The sequence below is a fragment of the Phocoena sinus genome, chromosome 4 (assembly GCF_008692025.1).
Source record: "Phocoena sinus isolate mPhoSin1 chromosome 4, mPhoSin1.pri, whole genome shotgun sequence".
Lineage (NCBI taxonomy): Eukaryota > Metazoa > Chordata > Mammalia > Artiodactyla > Phocoenidae > Phocoena > Phocoena sinus.
Genome location: NC_045766.1, coordinates 85160208 through 85182194, shown reverse-complemented (window position 1 = coordinate 85182194; position 21987 = coordinate 85160208). Strand labels below are relative to the sequence as shown.

At 46.2% G+C, this 21987-nt stretch overlaps 1 protein-coding gene across 5 annotated transcripts in view; it reads left to right on the top strand.

Annotated features, from left to right (window-relative positions):
• BOC (BOC cell adhesion associated, oncogene regulated) overlaps positions 1 to 21987 on the top strand; it is a 243546-nt gene that overhangs the window by 152215 nt on the left and 69344 nt on the right. For 4 of the 5 annotated variants that reach the window (XM_032630149.1, XM_032630148.1, XM_032630145.1 and 1 more), the window contains exons 1-2: positions 11487 to 12183; positions 16462 to 16553. The gene's annotated coding sequence lies outside the window, so the exon portion shown is untranslated. Of the gene's footprint in view, positions 1 to 11486; positions 12184 to 16461; positions 16554 to 21987 lie in introns of those variants that run through there. The other variant, XM_032630146.1, reaches the window with a different exon arrangement.

Here is a 21987-nt window from a genome sequence, read left to right as displayed (position 1 = left end):
AAGGTGGGCTTGTATTGCTATAAACTTCCCCCGTAGAACTGCTTTTGCTGCATCCCATAGGTTTTGGGTCGTTGTGTCTCCATTGTCATTTGTTTCTATGTATTTTTTGATTTCCTCTTTGATTTCTTCAGTGATCACTTCATTATTAAGTAGTGTATTGTTTAGCCTCCATGTGTTTGTATTTTTTACAGATCTTTTCCTGTAATTGATATCTAGTCTCATGGCGTTGTGGTCGGAAAAGATACTTGATACAATTTCAATTTTCTTAAATTTACCAAGGCTTGATTTGTGACCCAAGATATGATCTATCCTGGAGAATGTTCCATGAGCACTTGAGAAAAATGTGTATTCTGTTGTTTTTGGATGGAGTGTCCTATAAATATCAATTAAGTCCATCTTGTTTAATGTATCATTTAAAGCTTGTGTTTCCTTATTTATTTTCATTTTGGATGATCTGTCCATGGGTGAAAGTGGGGTGTTAAAGTCTCCTACTATGAATGTGTTACTGTCGATCTCCCCTTTTATGGCTGTTAGTATTTGCCTTATGCATTGAGGTGCTCCTATGTTGGGTGCATAAATATTTACAATTGTTATATCTTCTTCTTGGATCGATCCCTTGATCATTATGTAGTGTCCTTCTTTGTCTCTTTTAATAGTCCTTACTTTAAAGTCTATTTTGTCTGATATGAGAATTGCTACTCCAGCTTTCTTTTGGTTTCCATTTGCATGGAATATCTTTTTCCATCCCCTTACTTTCAGTCTGTATGTGTCTCTAGGTCTGAAGTGGGTCTCTTGTAGACAGCATATATAAGGGTCTTGTTTCTGTATCCATTCCATTTACATTTAAGGTAATTATCGATATGTATGTTCCTATTCCCATTTTCTAAATTGTTTTGGGTTCGTAATTATAGGTCTTTTCCTTCTCTTGTGTTTCTTGTCTAGAGAAGTTCCTTTAGCGTTTGTTGTACAGCTGGTTTGGTGGTGCTGAACTCTCTCAACTTTTGCTTGTCTGTAAAGGTTTTAATTTCTCTATCAAATCTGAATGAGATCCTTGCTGGGTAGAGTAGTCTTGGTTGCAGGTTCTTCTCCTTCATCACTTTCAGTATGTCCTGCCACTCCCTTCTGGCTTGTAGGGTTTCTGCTGAGAGATCAGCTGTTAACCTTATGGGGATTCCCTTGTGTGTTATTTGTTGTTTTTCCCTTGCTGCTTTTAATATGCTTTCTTTGTATTTAATTTTTCAGTTGTTATAGTTTGTATTCCATTTGGGGCTCTTCCTTCATCCTGGTTCATTTTTTTAAAATTTATATATAGTAAAATTTTCTTTGTGAAGTATAGTTCTATGGGTTTTGACAACTGCATGTTATGCATTTTTAAGTTGTTTTCTATGTTCATAAAACTGACATTTTTTTTCTAGCTGTATATATCTAGGCATTTCCATTTATTTTTCATACTGTTTTAGAACTTTATGGATTGGTCATTCCTGAGGGAGAGAAGTTTCAGCGTCTCTGTGTTTCACATCAGAAGGGCCCAAGTTGCGGAGCCAACTTGTGTCTGTAATGCAGCCACTGCTTCAAATTTGGTCAAATCATGACTTTGCATCACCTAAGGAACCCAGGTCTGCACAATCAGATTGGCTGTGCTGTCAGTCTATATTGTCTCTTAAGACATCAAACAGCTGATGGGGGGAGGGTTTTTGGGACCAGGGTTGAGAGAGAAAGAAATATTACAGGCTGGCAGCTGCAGTGCTTCCTTTCTCCTTTTTTTCTTTTCCTTCCTTTCTTCAGATAACAACTACCCACTACCTACCATATTCCAGAAGTTGTGCAATGATGTTTAAGGCCCAGGACCCGGCTTCAAGAGTTTCACATCAAGTAAGGAAAATTGAAAATACACCACAGTGTGAATGGCATCCCCTGTGGTTGAGAAACATGATAGCCTGAAACAATTATTAAAATGGGGAGTAGGTGCTATGATAAGGGTAAACACCAAGTGATACGGGTCCTTGGTTAACAGGCACCTCTCACATGCTGGGGAGGTGAGGTGGGCAAGGAGGGCCAGAGGAGTTAACACTTGAGCTTAGCTTTGCAGGACAAATAGAAGTTTGGTGCAAGAGTCAGTAAAGGTACTCCAAGCAAGGGCACCACATACACAAAGACCTAGAGAAGTGAATGATCTGGAATGATCTAAGGAAGCTCTATATGGTGAGGGAGGGAATAGGGTCAGGAGTGGGAAATGGTAGGATCATATTGAGGAGATACTTGCTAGGGACTGTGTGAAAGGTTTTGTGTGCTTTGCTAAGGAGTTTGATTTCATCCTAAAAGTGGTGAGGTCACTGAACAATTTCAGGAGGAGAGACGGATGTGGCATGATCAAATTTGCCATTTCTAAAGGTGCCTCCATCAGGAATGTGGAAAATGGACCAGTGATGGAGCCAGATGGGAAGTAGGGAGATTAATCAAGAGGCTTTTGCAATATGAGAAATGATGCATGTCTGGATTATGGCACTTGCAGAAGGGACTGAATGCTGGTAATGAATTCTGGGGAGACTTTAGATGTGGCACTGCAAGAGTTAGTGACCACTGAACGAAAATAGTGAAGAAAAAGGAGGCACCAGAGATGATTCCCAAGTTCTTCTGACAGCTAGATAGATCATGGTGTTACTCACTAAGGCAGTTTGATTTCAGACTAACTTTTTTTTTTTGATTTACATCAGACAGATATAAAAAAGAGAGAGAAAGAAGCAGATTTTTTTCTGCTAAATAAGTGGGGTTTTGCTAATATTACTCATATTCATTGAGGAGGAATCAAATAAGAAAGTTTCACTGCTCCATGCCATCATTCTTAGACCCCACTGTAGAATAAAGGAGATGATTCCGTCCCAAGGGAGAGTAGAAAGTTACAGTTTCAGGAAAGTTTGAGTTTGGTGTGTTCAGGCAACTTCATGGGAAAGTGGTCAGTGTGCTTACACAGAGCCTTGTACTCAGAAGGGCCTCTTGCTTGGTTTTAATCTCTGTGGCCGCCATCTTGAAAGTCTGTCTTTGAATCTGTGTTTTGTAAATGAAGTTAGACTGGACGATGAAGCATAGACTGGAGGCTTGGAGTCTCAGCTCACATGTGGTCCTGCCTCCCTCTTCCTGCCTGGGATAAGTTCTCAGCTGTGCATTCCTTTGAACCCTCGTGCCCTAGTTTCCCCCAACCTTCCCCTCCCCATACCTGCTCCTCAGTTGCCTTCTGCCCCAGGTTGGGGCCTGAGCATAAATATGGGGTGGGTTGGGGTACAGCATGTACCCACCCTGCATCTCAGAGAAGGGCAGAGCAGTGGCTATCCCCACCCTAGGCTGGCAGGTCCACAGAATTTCAGCAGAAACCTGGACATGGGCCTCTAGCCCATCCCCTAGTGTGTCTTGGTGTAGAGATTACAACTCCTTGGGGGTCACCTTTCTGCTGTGGGTATGAAAAAGGGAGATTGACTCCCTGACTCCTGACTGGGACCCTCCCTGCATTTTCACTTTGCACTGAACTCTGCAAATAATAGAGCCTACCCCTGGGTGTGTTGACCAATGGCAGAAAATGGTGGGTGGAATTGTTCCAACTCATCATGCATCCTCCAGAAACTAGGAACTTTCTTGACCTGTCAGAGGAAGAACAAGACATTCAAGGAAGGGTCAAAGAGGGTGCAAAGCAGAGACCAGGTCAGGAATGAACCCATTGCCACAGACTTCTGGAAGAGACTCAAGCCCCTTCTTTTCGGGACCAGAAGGGCGTGGTCCTGACTCTTACTGATTGTGGCCAGACTTTTAGGGGCTGGGCTGCACACATGCAATAACCAACAAATCATTTTTAAAACATACAACTACTCACAAATGAGTACGCAAGTAAAAATGTCAAAATCTGAATAAAGTCAATGATTGATATATCAAAGTCAGTTATTAAGATATTGTTAAGATATCTTTAAGATATTGTACTACAGTTAGGCTAGATATTGTGTTCCAGTTAGGGGGAAATCTCTGTATTATTTCTTACAACCCATGTGAATCTATAATTAACTCAAAATAAAAAGTAAACAAAAATATGCCAATCATGTGCTATCGTTTCAAACGTACCGTTAGCATCTAAACGCAAAACACTAAAGAATAGCCATCCAACCTTATATTTAAGACAAATCAGTCTTTACGTGCTTTAGGCAAGAGCCTGGGTTTCGATAACTATGATTCCGCCTCAGGTGCAGTACCAGTTATTGGTATCCTTTCAACATTCCAGACTGTATAGATCCATTAGGCTTCAACTGCTATGACAGAGATACTTGATTTTATTAATTCTTCGTTTGAGTATTTATATATGGGGCACTCATTTTGGGCCAGGTATCAGGCTAAGCACTGGGGGTACAAAGATGAAGCAGGGATCGCCTTTGTGCTTGTAGATATTCCAGTCAAGAGGAGAAGTCAGATGGACCCACAGTTAACCACTACAATGCTCATGATAGATGCTGTAATAAAGGTAAGAAGAGGGGTCCATGGAGGACAAGTGGAATTGGGGAGGGGAGGTTCAGGCAAGTTTTCCTAGAGGAGGTAATGTTAGAGGAAAATCTTAAAGAGTAAGTAGGAGTTAGGTGAACACAAAAGAGAAGAAAAGGTTTCAGTCAGGGAAGACAGGAATTGGGCAGGCTGGGAAGCATGAGAAAGTGTGGTGCTTTGAGGAAGGGCAAGGGAATGCTGGAGCGCAAGATACAGGTAGGTGGGCCATGGGCGAGCCAGGCTGGAGAGGTGGGCTGGACCAGAGCAGGGAGCACTTGTCCCCTTAACCAAGGGAGCTGGGAGCCACTCATAAACTTTAAGTAAGGCAGTGACATGACTGATCCTGTCTTCACTTCTCCTGGATAAACAAGGACAAGGCTTATGGATTTTTTTTTTTAAGGAATAAGAGAATCAGCGGGCTCTATGATTCATTTTCTTAGTCCTTCCTTATCCCAGGCAGAGGTTCATAGGTAAGGTGCTTCTCAAATTGCGCCCACCAAGCCTCAAATGATTCCACTTCCTAGTTGATGAATCCAACCAATAGAAGGCAAAGAAGATGAATCTGGGTTCTGAATCTGAGTTGGAGAGGTAGTGGGGAGGCTCCTACAACATCACCAGCCCAGTATCTCTGCCTTCCTCTCAACTCCCCTTTCTTCCTCATGGCCTGTGCCCTGAGGGCTACTCCCCGAAACCCAAAGAAGTGGGGTGGGGGAGGTTAAGGTGGGGCACAGCTGGTTTTCTGTTGCTGTGACCAAAAGTCCTAGTAAATCCCTGGTAACTCATGAAAGAGAAAGCAAATAATATATTGAGAGCAAAACAAGCCAGCACACTACCTGTCTCTCAGCTTGCCATGACAGCTCTGGCATTTGACTCTGCTCTACTCAGTCCCCGGAACATTGATTCCCCTCCGTGGAAGAATCTCATCGCTAAATACCCTTCCAGGATGTGTGGGAAACTCCTTCCCTCTTAAATGGCTGACTGAACAAATTTAACGGAGGCTGTTACCCACTGAGTTCGGTATCAAAGCACTAAGGTCAAGTTCTCCTTGAGTTTTTGCTTTTATCTGGAGTCTCTTGCCTCCTGCCCTCCACTGCCATCAGCTTCACAATATCAGACAGATGGAGCCTGGACAGCTCCAGGATCCACGTTTCTCAGCCTAACACACGAGGAGGGTAGGGGGAGAAAGGATGGAGGGAGTTGACGAATGTAGGGGTTTCCTTCGGGACTAAATGGGGCCTGTGCTTGCATCAGAGAATCTTATATCGTGGAAAAATGGAGTCTCTTAGAACTCAGTGTCAATAGACAGATTCCATTTGTCTGAGACTTAAGGAGTGTGCAAAATCAAGCATGCAGCATGGGTAATGGAAATGGCCTTGGATTACTCTATTTTCCATTTCTCTGTCCTAGCTGTACCTCTGACCCAAACTTTTACTAATATAACTACCACTTATAGAGTACCCACCAAGGTACTCTATAAATATATGTAAAATAATGGTCAAGGCATTGGAACTGACCAATCAGAATAAGTGCTAACTGTAAACAACTGGTATAGTTGCACCAGATGACCCACTAAGAATCACATACTGAGAGAGATACTTCATATATATTATTTTGAATTTTCACAGATAAAGAAAGTGGGATTCAGAGTATCCAAGCTCATACAGCTTAAGACTGGATCCAAATCCAGATTGATCCCACAATCTTGCTTTTTAATGTCATCCTCCCCCTAGGGTACATTTGTCTGTAGGCAGCCTCAAGGGAATCTGGAGAATGACTCCTTAAAGTCAAAGAACACATGGCCAGTAGGAACACCTGTGCTGGCAGCGCTGGACAACAGAAGTCAGTCCCAGCTAGCTCACCTTGAATGTGGAGTAGATGGCATTGTACCAGGCTCACCTGTAATCCTGCCTCAACCTGCAATTTAGGGTTTAATTACACACTGTCTTGCATTGTTTACTAATTGTTGCAGAGGTCAATCTTATACTTTTATTCATCATTCTTCATTCAGTCATCAAATATTTTGGAGCAACTGGGCACATTCCTTCTCTGGCAGCCCTTGTGATAACCATCATGGAGGGGTAGGCCAACTCAGATAGCTAGTTAATGGCCCACTAAAGAGCAAATGAGGGCTAATTTGCCTTTTTATTTTTTTTCTTTTTGGCCGTGCCATGCACCTTGCGGGATCTTAGTTCCCCAATCGGGGATCGAACCCATGCCTCCTGCAGTGGAAGTGCAGAGTCCTAACCGCTAGACCACCAGGGAATTCCCCAGTTTTCCTAATAATAAATTAATGAATTAAGGTTTGCATTTATTTTGAAAATGTTTTCAGATATTGCTTTAATAAATAAAAACTATACATTCAACAGCTAGAATTTGAAACTAGGAAGTTGGACGCACACATATTTTATTTCTAGCACCTCTGATCAAGGTAAAAAGTCTTTATCCAGACATTAGCTTTGGGAATAAGAATGTATACAAAAGCCAGTTTTCTTATTATTGCTAGTACTGTGAATTTTAATATCTAGTCTTTAATCTAGATATCTTTTTTTTTTTTTTTTTGCTGTACGCAAGCATGTGGGATCTTCCCGGACCGGGGCACGAACCTGTGTCCCCTGCATCGGCAGGCGGACTCTCAATCACTGCGCCACCAGGGAAGCCCTAATCTAGATATCTTAACTCATACATCAGAACAGCATTCTCATAAGGTATACAATCCTTGGACTCTTCTATTAATTACAGTTAGTAAGTCACCTTAGCTCTTTGAATGTATTTGGATGTCCTATTACAAAAAAACAGTCATCTGGAAGCCCACAAAAGATTCCTTGACAAAATTCAAGCATCTTCTTAATATGCCTTTCTTATTCCACTAAGAAGCCTGTAACTCATGAAACAGCTGCAGGGAAACCATAGGTTGCACTTGAAAAACCCCAGGTTTCAGAATTAGTACCACCACTTAGTTGCTAGGGATCTTAGGCAAGTTACTTGAGTTTCCATATCTGTAAAATGGAGATAATGAAACCTACGGGAAAGGGTTGCTGTGGGGATTCGAGATCACACGTACACACAGAATCCAGCACAGAGGCTGTGAGCAGTAAGTGCTCAATAAATGTTAGTTTATTTCTCAGGGGGTTGTTGGGAAGGTTAAATAAGTTCATAAATATAACTGAGCTCACATAGTAAGAAATTACTGTTCCACCCTTCCCACTTGAGCATTGTCTCCACTGTAGTGAATATTGGCAGTGGTTTTTCTTTATCTGTGTAGTCATCCAAACTGGACAATTCAATCAAGTCTCCACTTGGAGCCTTGTATCTGATGATCTCATTGTTGTGGGGATCTGAGAGATGAAAATATATATTGGAGCCACGACAGGACGGTTTTGCAACAGCAGCCAAAAGGCCTTAAAACGTTCTGTCCGTTGATCCAAAACTCCTACTCATAGGAATTCACCTTTAGGAAATAATCAGAATTATAAATAAAGATTTATGACAAGATGTTTAGTCAACTGTGATACATGATCATAATAAAAATAGAAATAATCTAAATACATGACAACAGGAGAATGGTTGAATAAATAACAACCTCTCTGAATAGCACACAGCTGTTTAAGTTGAACTTTGGAGAAGATTTAATGACATGGGGAAAATAATCACATTTCAATGTTAAATTTAAAAAGTAGGATCAAAACGTGTGTTTACAGTGAACACAGTTTTACAAAATGTGAAAGTACCAGATGAATCCGTGAAGAAACTGACCCCTAAGTTACCAAATGCATAAGAAAAAAATACAAAATATTGAATAAAAGTATCCATTTACGCTGCCCTTTTAAACATCTTCCAGTTCTGATCGATTAAAATCATATACTCGGTGAAGGTGAACTATGGATTTGTATGATGAGAAACAGAAACGAGAAGAATAACTAGAGAAAACACTGTTAACATTGTTACCCGTAGGTAGTGGGATTAAGGTAATTTCCTCCTTCTTTGTGCTTTTCCATATTTTCTAAATTTTCTTCAGTGAACATATTTTATAATGAGGAAAACAGATTTATATTAAAACAGAGGGGAGATTATCAAGTCCCTATTTCTCTTTGCCTATGTGTTAGTAATTTTCTCAGCACAATTCTTTCCAGATATCCTTCACCACCAAGGTGCCCCCTGTCCATATGATACAAATGGAGTGTCTATAACACACTAAGGAGGGAGCATCCTCTCTTCATGTCACTCACTGCGATTCCTTCCAGTTCACTCTGCACAGTTTAGTGATATGCAACTTATATGGATCTACAATCCCTGCCTACCCACCCCCAACATAATAAATGTGACATAATAAGTGTGACTTCACATAATAAATGTGACTTCCATACTAAATGCTGCTTTCTTTTTTTTTTTTTTTTTTTTTTTTTTTGCGGTATGCGGGCCTCTCACTGTTGCGGCCTCTCCTGTTGCGGAGCACAGGCTCCGGACGCGCAGGCTCAGCGGCCATGGCTCACGGGCCCAGCCGCTGCCGCGGCATGTGGGATCTTCCTGGACCGGGGCACGAACCCGTGTCCCCTGCATCGGCAGGTGGACTCTCAACCACTGCGCCACCAGGGAAGCCCTAAATGCTGCTTTCTTGATAGAGGCCCAGATAGCCCCCAAGGAAGCAAAACACCAGAGGGATTCACCATGAACAAAGTGGAGAGTAGCAGAGAGCACCTGATCACAAGCCCACACTCTGTTTTGAGATGGCTGGGCGGTTAGAGTGGGGTGGGGATGGTAGTGATAGGGAAACTAATAAAAAGGGGAAGGGAGAATTAGGCAAGGAACTTGCTCCAGGCAAAGGTAGAGAGTTCAGAGATACAATGTTCTTACAGGGGCAATAATAATAAACACAATTATGTTAATACAAAGAGCCATCAAAACAATAAACACATGTGAGTTGCCAACAGTGTGCTTGGTGCTGCCGCAGAATTAAGCCCTCTCGGTTAGGCTGTGAGCTGCGTTCTGTCTGAACTCTGTGGGAAAGATGAGCAGCCCCACGAGCAGCCTGGGATGGAGGGAAGTACAGGCCATGGGGTCTTTCTCCTGGCTAAATAATGTTGGTAAGGACTTCAACCTTCTTTGTTTTCTGTTGTGCTCTGACTGGTTGACTCAGGGTTCAGGGGACACCCAAAGGCCAGAATTGAGGGAATCAAGAGTCCTAGGAGAAAGTCTTTGGAAGAAGACAATGGGAAGGGGTAAGAGACATCTTTGAGATGTTGATCAATGAATAGTATATAAAAGAATATAGAAGAATCAATATGAGAGTTTCATGCATAGTTTCCTCATTGGTATCCCACATTATCAGTGAGAGTGGTACTTGGAGTCATCTTTGAAAAACAGACAGCTCAATAATCTGCTGGGGGCTCTGGGGAGAGGGAGTGTTTTCACTGCAGTGGAAGGCTGGCTGGTCCATTCCCTTGGGAAATTGAGAGTTCTGTACCCAGGATGGGCCCCAGGCCTGTACTTGTGAGTTGTGCCCTAGAGGAGGATGGACGGTAAGAAGGTGGAAGCTGATATGGGCATTGAGTGGAGAGAAAAATAGGCCTTGGAGAATGTTAGGGGGAGAATGTTGGAGATTAAGAGAAGGAAAGTGGGGAGGGAGGGAACTGGAGAAGAAAGGAGTGGAAAGAATACAAGTGCATAGTTCAAGGAAGGAGTATATAGTCTTTTTCACCTTGTTGAAAATGGATCATCCCCTTTATCCACTTTCCCCTGGGGACAGACCCAAGAATCCAGGCACGTGGAGCTGAACGTTCCAGATACATCAATAAAGAAACTGGCTCATGCCTGGATTTCCAAAAGCATGAGAAAAAAATAGTACAACATATTGATTAAAGGATGTTTGTGTTGCCCTTTTAAACATCTTTGGATTCAGGTTCAATTAAAATCATATACTTGGTGTAAAGTATGCATTTTTACTGATGAGAAACTGAAGAAAATAAAGTTGAGGCCCAAAAAGGTTAGGTGACTTTCTCAGAGCCACATGGTAGCTTGCTGCCTCCCAGTGCGGCTCTCCTGACATAAAGGAGGCAGCACCTTCCTTCTCCCCACTCCCCGCCTGCCTGTCCGCTTTCAGAACGGTTCCTTCCCACTTTGGCACAAACTCCAGCGAACGCCTGCCTTAACCCTTCTGGGTCTCGGTCTCCTCAGCCTCGGTATAAGGGTGTGGACTGGATGACCCTTCACTATGTTTCATCACTTACAGATTAAGAAGGGGACCCATTTGCCACCAACTCAGTACGTGCTTGACTTCTCAATACGGTAGAAAAGTAGTTTTTAAAACGTGGCCCTGGACACACAGCATCCGCACCACCTGAGAACTTACTAAAAATGCAAATTCTCCGCCCTACCTCAGACCCTACCGAAGCCGAAACTCTGGGCGTGGAGCTCAGCAACCTGTGTTTTAATAAGCCTGCAGGGGGTTCTGATGCAGCTCAAGTTTGAGAACCGCTACTCTGAATGCTTTTCTGCCCAACACTAAAGGGAGGGCTTAACACGCACACGCGCACGAGGACGTAACTAACTTTTCTCTGTGGCCGCTACCCCTCCCTCGCCTCCCCACCCCCCATCCTTTTCCTCGCTCTTCCATCCCGGGATGATGAATGGAGGTCAGGGCAGGGCGCTGTCAACGGAGGAGGACGCGGCGAACCCTCCCTTCCCCGACCCACCGGGTGGGTCGGTCGCGGGGAGGTAGCTTTGGGGCTGTGGTTTCCTTATAAATTTCTCGACAGCCGCTGCCCCATTTGGGGGGCGGGTAGGGGCGCGTTTAACAACAGAGTTTACTTTTAATGATTTATCCAATCATTTGTTTGCAGAATGAAGGAGACCATTAAGAAGCGGGGGGTGTCAGAAAAAGACTTGGGGAGAAGAGACTGGGCGAAAGGAGGGAAGGATAGCGTAGCAGAGCAAGGGTCTGAGGTGAAGCTAAAGAGAAATGGGGGTTCCGGGGAGCCCGTGGGTGTGGGAGAAAGGCGGAGGACTTTGCTTTTGGTACCGGAAAGAAAGTGAAGTTTGGGGAGAGCACGGGACTAAGGCGCAACAGAAAGAGAAATGGGTATTAGGAGAAAAACTGAGTTTGGGGGTACTGTTTTGGTTTTTTTTTTCCCCAGCTTCCTTTCCAAGACTTTCTTTGCTCCACTTTGCTCCTCCCCCTCTTCCCCGCCTCCTCTTCCCCCCTCCCCCTCCTCCTCCTCGAGCGGTAATGGGAGGCTCCTAGGCAGAAGCAAAAGAAGGAATTGTTTGCGAGTTCAGTCATCCAAAAAAGCTTCTTCCATATGGAGGGACCGGGTGCGCAGGGCGCGGCGTCCCCTGCCTTGTCCTCCCGCTGCTGCCGCCGCGGCCCCCGCTTCCTGCCGCAGGGACCCTGAGCCCCGGCCCGCCGGTGTCAGCCGCCGCGAGCGCACACACACTCACACTCACGCCCGCCGCAGCCGCACGCACCCGCACGCGCCCTCCCTCCCCGGCCCGCAGCTTCTCGGTCCGGGGCTCCTTTGTTGCTCCCGCGGCCGCCGCTCTCCCGTTTTGTGTGTCCCTGGGTGTCACTGTGCGGGTTGTGTGTCCGTGCGGCACCGGGCTGTGTGGCTCTCTCTGCGCCCACCGCGCCCCCGGGCCCCGGCTCACCCTTCCCAGGAGCCGGCTGCACCAGAGGTGAGTCACGTCGCTGAAGTTTGTTTTCTTTTCATAAAAAGTTGTGTTTATTTGTTGGTTTGGGGAGGGGAGGGGGCGGGAGGCGGCCGCAGGCCGGGCGATACCGAGGAAGCGCCGGCGGGTGGCTGGTGGGGACGCGCCGGCGGCGGGAGCGGGTCCCAGCGCTCGGCCCGCGGGCTCCGGCGGGGGGCTGCGGCCGAGGCGTGCGGCGGGGTGCCGGGTGGCCGCCTACAGGCCCGGGGCCGCCGCATCTTGTTCCGTGCGGGTGCGGTCTGGACGGTCGTTCCCGGAAGCTTCCCGGTGGAAGAAGGGCCCGGACAGCCTCCCAAACTTCCCCGGAGGTTGACACCGGTCTCCGGCTCCCAGCGCGGGGCTCTGGGGAGAAACCCACAAGGGGTCGGCAAATACACAGCACCACCGCACACCCATTTGGCCTCTTAGGGGGTGAGGGTTTACCGTCTCAGAGTTTAAAAATAATAATAATAAATAAATTTTAAAAATTAAAAAAAAAAAAACTAAACCCAAATGAGGGACCGAACGGACCGGGTGCAAAACAGTCCCAGAAAAGCATCCCCCGCTAGAGGGGTGGAAGGGCCGAGGCTGAAGTGAGAGTGTCCAGAGGTCCTCCTGGGGTTGTTCTCTTGGGGGTTTTTGTTGGTGTAACTGTAAGAGGTTGGGAAATGATCCTTTGGAACAAGTGGGAAGGGGCTGTGGAGAAGGGCGAGGAACCCAGGAAGAATTTTCTGCTGGATTTTTGAAGGCTCTGCTTAACTTTCAGGGTGCCCAGTGTTAGTTTGCTCTTCCAGATGGTAGGAGGATTTTGAGGGCTGGGGATGCAGGCAGACCTGGTGGAGTTTAAGGAGCCCTAGGGATTTGTTTGCTTAGTTTTGTTTTGGGTATGGGATTGCAGTGGCAGTGTTACTTGCAAGGTTGTTGTGTGCCTCCAGAGATGTGGCAGTAGAGCTAAGAATACCCAAACCACACACCAATGATCCTAAACAGGCACTTTCTGGGCGTGGTGGGGTGTTCTGCCTCTCCCTCATCCCTTCTCAGCAAGTTCAAATAGGTTTGCATAAGTTTTTGACCCAGAGTTACCTCTTTGAATGGACTGAGTGAAAAGTATGTTGTGGTTTCAGGCCCTTGTGTCACCTCCAAGTGCCTTGTACCCAGCTCACATTGGTCACCTAGATCTTTGTTACCCAGAACCTTGCAAACACTGGCCATTGAATGAACGAAATTTTCAAAATTCTTGAATGCACAAACGTTTCTGATTTATTCCACAATTGGGCCCTAAGCAGGCAGCCTAGCCCTGTGATGGTTTTTCATCTCTTTGGTTACAGTCAATAAATCAATCTCCATTTTCTCAAGGGCAGCATGACAGTATTTAAACAGTCTCCTTGGACTAAGGTGGGGACGGATGCCCCCATACATCTGTCTAACCTGTTTTCTGAACTTAAAGTGAATCTGAGGCAAGAGTTTGGCCATTTTGAGGTATGTAACAGGTTTCCCAGGAACGTTTCTGAGGTCTTATAATTGGTACTTTTTTATGGTTTCATAATTGAAATCTAGAAGGTTCCCATGGTAATCTTGAAGCACCTTGGGGTCAGTGGGACAGAGGCAGGGTGAAAACAGAAGTGGAGTTATGATTTTCCTGCAGGATGAGTTTTTGGAGCGAGTGTATGGAAAATGAAAGAAGTAAGAGTTGCCGCTTTGCTGACATTGCCTGCCCCCAACTATTGCTTAAAGTTTGGCCCTTCAGGAGGCCGGAGGCTGTCTACACCTATGAAATCTGAGGATTGAGATGTCAGACACTGTCTCATTCATCCTCTGTCAAGAGATCTCAGAAGAGGAACACTGCAAGAAACAGCTTCTCAGGAGAAATTGCCCAAGCCACAGCATTGGCTTTACTGAGGAGAGGAAGTTGATAGAGTCCAGGATAGTTGGTTCCTTGACCACAGTTGGGATGGGGTTGTGGTGGGATAGAGGGAACCCTGCTTAGCTGTTGATGGGTTGGCCAACTTGAATAAGAGGGTGATTTTTGTTCCTTTACATCCTCCAAATGGGTCCAGAGATTTTCCTTTCTTTGAAATGCTCTTTCAAATGTTTGGGCTCCTAGCTCTCTTCAGCAACTTATCTGTGGTTTCCATACCCTAAGAAGGAGTAGGAGATTTTACTCATGAGATAATTCGGTTGACTTCCCCAGGGATCCCCAGAGTATAAGCAAGGATGGTGAGAAGTGAACCTGGTGGTCACAATATTCCATGGGACCCTAGGGTTCTGAGTTCAGATTTCGACAAAGTCACCAGTATGGTTAACGAATAAGGGTTTTCCTTTCTGTGTCTTTTAAACAAGCGGATAGAAGCTGAAGAAGACCCAAGTGCACCAGATAATTGCTTCCAGTACTTTCTGTCCTCTGAGCAAGAAAGTATTAACCTGGCACCAGAAGATATTGTACATTGGGAGTTTGCTTTCTTTCCTCCAAACTCCAAGCCTTCTTGCTATCTGTGAAAATAAGGAGGAGGGTGGATGGAAATTGGGGAGGGAGAGAAAAGAAAGTGATTTGTTACATTTTTTAAAGTGTATTTACTTTAACATATGGAACTTATTGTCATCTCCATACTTCAATTCAGCAAAAGTTTATAGCACATCAGACCCCAGACTGGGAGCTTCTTTGTCCCAAGAAAATAAGCTTTCTTAGTCAAAGGATGGTTCTCCAAACGACCTTCCCCTCCCAATTTTTATTTTTTGCACAAGCATCTACTACTAATAAAAAAAAATGTGTTTTAAAGTTACCCACATTGCCATACTATAACTGTTTTCGTTCATCCATGTGCATACATACTTTTCACATAGCTCCAATAAAATTAAAGACTCTTGTAGTCAGACAGCCCTGAAGCAGCTCTACACTTTTGACCAAAGACTCATAGGGACCAGGTATATCCAGCCACTTTGCTATTGCTGGGAACGGCCTAAGTCCTGAGAATGCTCCCACATGGAGCCTTTACATGTAATATTTTCATCATTTATGAGGCTGGATCAAATATTTGGGGCTGGAGGGTGGGATGGAAGAGGGTGTTTCTTTTTAATCTAGAAATCCATGTTTACAAAAAGCTTTCCTTTAGGAAAAGGAGGGCTCTTGCCTCCTTGGAGCCCTCAGGGTTGGAAATGGGTAGAGAAGGGGAGGTGGAATCGGGAAGTAAGACTTAAAGGATCCATCTCAAGTGGCACTGCCCTGAGGATTAGGAAACTTGGCTTGGACCCCTGGCTCTGCCTGTGGGCTCCATTCACACTGACTCAATCCACTGAGCTAATTGCTCGCTAAATCTCCATTACCACTGAGTTAGTCATTCCATGACTGAGGGGAGGGGACATTCAGGGCACGGCAATGCAAACTCCAGTGTGAAAGTGCTTGGACTGGGTCATGGAGAAAGCCTCCTGGAAGGAGGAGAGCCTGAGAGCCTCTCAGGCTAAGTCCTAGAGGCAGCGATGGGGCTGGCAGGACTGAAACGTTCTTTTACCTCTGCCCGTATGTTGTTCATTATTTTCTTGCCCAGTCTCTCCTGCCTTTCCTTTTATTATTCCGCCATCCTACCATCTTTTCCATTTCTGCCACCACCATGCTTCTTCATGCCTTTGACAATTGCTGACACATGGCTGGACTCCCCACTGTCTACCCATCACCCCCCTACCCTCACCCCCCCCCCCCCCCGCCAACACCCATCGTCCCTCAGTCCCATAAACTCATCCCCCAGTCTAAGCTTACAATCTAAATTTCTTAGGCCTCTCACATGTGGCTCTGTCTCATCTCATAATAATATCACCTTGATAGAACCCTTCTGCTCCAGCTGGACCCATCTATTAGCCGACCCTTGATTTTGGAAGGGATTCACTCCTTCTGCTGCCTTACCAGCCCCAGCCCCTTCCCTGTTAACCCACCTTACTTCGTATGAGGGCTGCGGATAATGTGTTCTTAACAGATATTTGGTGAATATTGGTGAAAATGGACCACTGGATGCAAAGGTAATGGTTTTGTAAGAGCAACAGACTGTTTTCAATGTAATCATTGTCCTTCATCTATTCAGTTCATTTCTAGCAAGGGGCCAGGTAACTGGAGATTTAAGGAAGCCTGTGGTTTAGAAAAACTGCTTTTTCTCTGTTTTCTTATTTGTAAAATGGACTAATAAGGAATTACTCTGGTTTATAGCAATGTACCTTATAAAAAGCAAATACTTTCAAAGTGTTTATTTATTTTGTTTGAGACACTCTCTTTTTCCTCAGGCCCAGAACAAGCTTCCTGGAACCCATGACCCATGAAGTCTTGTCAACATTCACACCGTCTGAGGGTATCAGCAATGAAGTAGAAAAAGCAGGTGAGGTTTTCTGCCCATAGTCTAATATCTCTAGCCTATTGGGTCAGTCATATTTTCATGTTTTATGTTTCTGCTTGAAGATAAGAGTGTTTCCCATCCTTCAGTATTGAAAGGGTCCAGTTTTGAATGGAATCTGAACTAAACAAGTTGGTTCTAGTTCAGCTCGGATACTCTTATAGTCAGAGCCTGTGGTGACCTCTTTCCCCTGGCGTGACCACATCACCCCCCTTTCCCTGTGGCAAATTCTGTTCAGCATGTTGGTTATAAACCACTTACTGTGGAGTTGGAGCCCAAGACTGCTGTGGAAAAGTCCTGCTTAAGTTTGGATGAGGAAAGTCCTGTGTTTATGTGTCTACCAATGGTATTACAGCAAATGCCTTCTCATCTGATGTACTGGGCTGTGTTTATCTCACAAAACCCAGAGGGATTCCGTGTCATACCATCTTCTGAAATAAAGTTAGGAAATAGTTTCTCTTTTCCTAATGGTGAATTTGGCCTTATCTTCAAAGAAGGCCTTTGATGTTTGGGACAGGGTTATTGGGCAGTAAGAGGAAATGGTAGGAGAAAGATCAGAGCCAATGATACACAGTCAACTTAACTTGGTTGCCAGAGAAAACGTTGAGGAAAGTCTCAACTAGTTCTCCTAGTTAGTAACAGGAAAGTACATTTATGGGTTGAATAAAAAATCATCCAAAAGGAGCTGAGCAGCAGAAAATATGGAAAAGAAATGTTTATTCTTCTCCAAAATGAGTTTGGACAGCATTGGACAAGATGAGGGTGATGACCCATTTGTAGGTTGGAGCCTACATCCTTTCAACAAGCTTTTATTCAGCGCTCGCTGTGTGCTCAATATCAATACCAGAGCCCACGCCTTCCAGAATTCCATTACTGAGGGGAGGGGACATTCAGGGCACGGCAATGCAAACTCCAGTGTGAATGTGCTTGGTCTGGGTCATGAAGAAAGCCTCCTGGAAGGAGGAGAGCCTGAGAGCCTCTCAGGCTAAGTCCTAGAGGCAGCGATGGGGCTGGCAGGACTGAAACGTTCTTTTACCTCTGCCCGTATGTTGTTCATTATTTTCTCCCTGCAAACTTACTTTTCCTAAGCAGATAATAGACTGAAGTATTAAGACAGGAGATTTCAAGTTCAGAGTGATTTTTTTCAAGTTTAGTAAAGTTAAAAACTGGAGGGGCTTCCCTGATGGCGCAGTGGTTGAGAGTCCGCCTGCCGATGCAGGGGACACGGGTTTGTGCCCCGGTCCGGGAAGATCGCACATGCCGCGGAGTGACTGGGCCCGTGAGCCATGGCCGCTGAGCCTGCGCGTCAGGAGGCTGTGCTCCGCAACGGGAGAGGCCCGCGTACAGCAAAAAAAAAAAACAAACAAACTGGAATCTCTGCATTAAATACAGAACCTCAGAAATGCGAGTCTTCGACAAGTTTCTAAAAGCAGTTACTGAGTAGCTTTCAGGGGAAAAAGGAGAAATTTGTGATCTTTTCTTTCTCAGCCAGGTCAGATTTTAGCTGAGAATGCTAGAAACACATGCCTGAATCCAGCTTTTCACTTTTAAATTGCATTTGCCCTTTGTTCTGCTGTCTGGGGTAGGTTTGCTTGGCTCTGAAATTATTCCCAGAGTAACAAGTGAGAAGACGTTTATTTTAGGGGCAAATAAAAGTTGCCGGGCTCTCCAGTTGCCCAGGAACCTCCTTGGCTGCTAAGAGGTGGCTTTCACACAGGATGGGAGCTACAGGTAAGAGGAGAAGGGTGTGTAGAACTGGTTGGCCTTGGAGGCTGGGCTGGAATTGGACTCTCGAAGAGAGCACTCCGCACGTCTCCCGGCCTGCCAATATTTTTCCAGAATAGTCCCAGCCAAGTGCCTTGACTAGTCTGAACTTACCTAACATTGCAATCCCAGCAGGTCTATTAGGTATGGGTCACAGTTAATTGGAGAGGAAAATTGGGGGGTTCTGGATTTCTTACTTCTCTGTGAAAGCAGAGGCTGTTCTTAATTGCTTCACAAAGCATCTCCCCCGCCACCCCACGACTTGGCTCTCTGCTTTTCTGCCCGATGACTGTCGTCCCACAGAGGTGTCACGGTACCTTGTCCTTTTTTACGTACTTGCGCCCGCGTGAGGGATTTCATCATGCAGTCAGTCAGCACAGTACCCACTTTTGCAAGTGAGACCACATAAAGTGATGGAAATTCACGGCTGTTTACTTGTGTCGTTATGAACGGATGTCTTGTAGTGAACAAGTTACATAAAAATCTGCTGTGGTATAGCCAAGGGTTAGAATCTAATGTCTCTTGCAATGCACAGGCCTTCCAAGCAATCACCTGCAGCCCTTTGTGGACAGCGCTGGTGGTCTGGCCATCGTGAAGGCCGCGTCGGCTCCAGGTGAAAGCCCCACAGTCAGGTGCCTGTCGTTCTGTAGCCTTCTGTTGCAGAGATGGAGGCTGGGTCGTCAGGCCTGGCTCTCGCCTGCCTGGACGGTGGCAGCTTGCCAGCGCGTTTCACTGGGTGGTCTTCAACAATGGGAGGGGTGGGGAGCTCAGCTCTCTTCACCAAAGGGGAACAAGAAGGTTGGCAACCAACCCCGTCACTGAAACACCACAAAGGTCCCGAGTGTGCCTGAAAAGGACAGAACAGGTTGCTGAAAGCAGTATTGTGATGGAGTTCATTTTTGTTCCCCTGATTTTACAAACCAAGCCTTACAGTGTATGTGGTGATTCTCCCTCAAGAGGGTGAGCACACATGAGCAGCAGGTGCTCTCCGTCACGGACATTCCCGTGCCCTTCATTCCCTTACCCTCTCAGGGAATCAGCTGTGGACCTGAAGGGCAGGCCGAGAAGGCCGAGACCGGCAGATCCCAGTGCCAAAGAGGCAGCCGCACCTGCCTCCGTCGTCCTTCTGATGACGGGGAGAACGAGAGCTGCCATTTAGCGAGACCTACTGTGTGCCGGGCCCTGCGCTAAGCCCTGTGAGCACTGTCCCTGCAACCCCCCAGCAGTCCTGTGAAGATGGGCAGCGTGATCCTATTCGGCAGATAAGAGAGCTAAAGCCTAAATGATTGTAGGGACTTGTTCTGGTCTCACAGCTGGTAAGTGGCAGCTTACCAAGATTTCATGGCAGGGCTGCTGACTCCAAAACTTGGGCTTTGAGAAAAAAAAGTATCCAGACAATCTCTCCTCTCAGTCTAAGTAGAGCCCCCTTAGCTTGGGAGAACTGTTTCTTTTGCAACTAACAGAGTGCAAGGGGCAGGTGGCGGCCTTTATGAGACTTGCCTTAAGAGACATGAATTGAAAACTGCGGCCACAACCGGAAGGTTTTGAGTGGTTCCACAGCAGCAGCCTGAGGGAAGCTGGGTCCTGAGGCCCAGCTGATGTCTGACTTCGTAGGCAGTGCTGAAAGCTGCCTCTATCTTGGGTCTCCTCTTGGAACGTGTCTCCTGGCTTTTGCTCGCCCTGGGACATCATCTGAACTGGCTGTCTGAGTCTCTGCTCCCACTACAGGTGCCAGCTGAATCCACGTGCTCCTTGGCCTCTGCAAGTCTGCTCAGGGTCCTCTGAGCCTCGGCAGGGTGAGGGGGGAGAAGGCGTTCTGCCCAGCAGGTACTTTTCCTGGTCAGGAGAAGTGGCAGCTTGCGCAGAAAAATACCCTGGGGAAGGAAGTAGCAACTTTGACAGACAGGTAACTGACAGGAGATGGTACCTTCCAGGCAAATACAGGGCAGCCAGCAGAAAGAATGCTACAGGCCGTTACCTGCAGAGCAAAACCGAGTCTCCCAGCTGGCTTCAGAGAGTGGGGAGATTTGGCTGCCATGAGCATGGAGTTGCCCTCAGTTCCTTGTTTTTCTTTAACAAATGTGGAAAGCCTGAAGCCAGGATGTTCTGGCTTTGTGTGTGTGTGTGGCGGGGTGGGTATAGGATACCTGGGTTTAAGATATAATTATGTGACCAACTAGTTGGATAACCCAGAGGAAATCATGGAAACTCTCTGAGCCTCTCTTTCCCCATCCTCGCAAGCTGCCTTTTCAGGGCACTATGTGGATGCAGAGAAATGGCACAAGGGAACACTTTTGATGCAGAAGGTTCCTGCCCACCTCAAAAGCCTCTGGCATCTGTGCTCACCCAAGATGAGTTGGGTCACCCAAGATGAGTTGGGAGATAAGACATTTGAGGGAACTGGCCAGAGGTCAGAGTCTAGGCACAAGGGCTGCATCTGCTTCTGTGGTTGTGTTTGTTTTCTGAGAGCAGAGGCCTGAACTGAAGGCAGTTAGGTCCTATTGCCAGATAAGCTGCTTTTCCCTCTCTTGTGGGAAGAGACAGTGAAGGCCTCAGGGTCTGGCAGGACTTGAGAGAAGAAAAGCTCTCGTGGCAAGAGGATCCTGGTTCGCACTCTTCCTGAGAGAGGAAGGAACAGAGGAGTCTGAGGAGAGTTGGGGTGACCCCATCTGAGAGAGCAGAGGTTTGGAGTGAATCTTATTAGAAAAAGGGGGAAGTGCTAGAGAAAGACGGTTGTTGCAGGAGGGAGCCATGTCTCTGGGGCCACTTCCAGGTTGGAGATGGTGTGGCATCTTGGTTAAGGGCGGGCTTTGGAACCAGACAGGCCTGGATTTGAACGTAGCTTTGCCAGGTGGTAGGCGTATGACCCTGGGCTAGTCACCTCCACTCTGAAACCCTAGTTTCTTAAAGTTGTTGCAAAGAGAAAGCAAGATACTGCATATAAAGCGCACAAAATGCATTGTGAACATTCAGGAGAAGGTGGCCGTTAATAGGAAAGGAAAACAGACTGGAAGGAGAGTTATCGGTGGATTGTGCAGCTGGAAAGAGGAGTAGGTGGAAGGCTGCACTGATGGAAGCCCCCACTGGCTCAAGGCTCTACGGAGATGAGGGAATGAGAAGATGGGGAAAGAGCGGAGCCCACAGTGGGGCAAGGTTGTGCCCCAGGTGCCCCCATAGATACCAATCTTTAGGCCCGGTCACTAGGAAGACAGCTCCCATGCAGGCTTCTCCTCTGCTTCTTCCCTGCTTCAGCATATTCCATTCTACTGGTTAGGCCCCAAACCTGAGAGTCACCTTGGACTCTGTTCTTTCTCTCATACTCCACTTTAAGTTGGCAAATGATGTTGGCTTTATTTTTAAGATGTATTCAGAATCCTGCAACTTCTCACCATCCTTGTCTTCCAGCAACATTTCTTACCTGGTCTATTGCAGTAGCTTCCTAAGTGTTCTCCCTGCCTCCACCCAGCCCTGACCCCCCTGCCCAGAGTCTGTTCTCCATGGAGGAGTCGGTGTCAGCTTCCAAAAGAGGAGCCAGGCGAGGTCAGTTCTCTGCTCAAAACTGTGCATGGTTTGCTTTCATGCAGAGAAAATGCCACACACTGCCAGTGCCCTCACCTCCCCTGTCCGCTCCACAGCCTCAGTGGCCTCCTTGCTG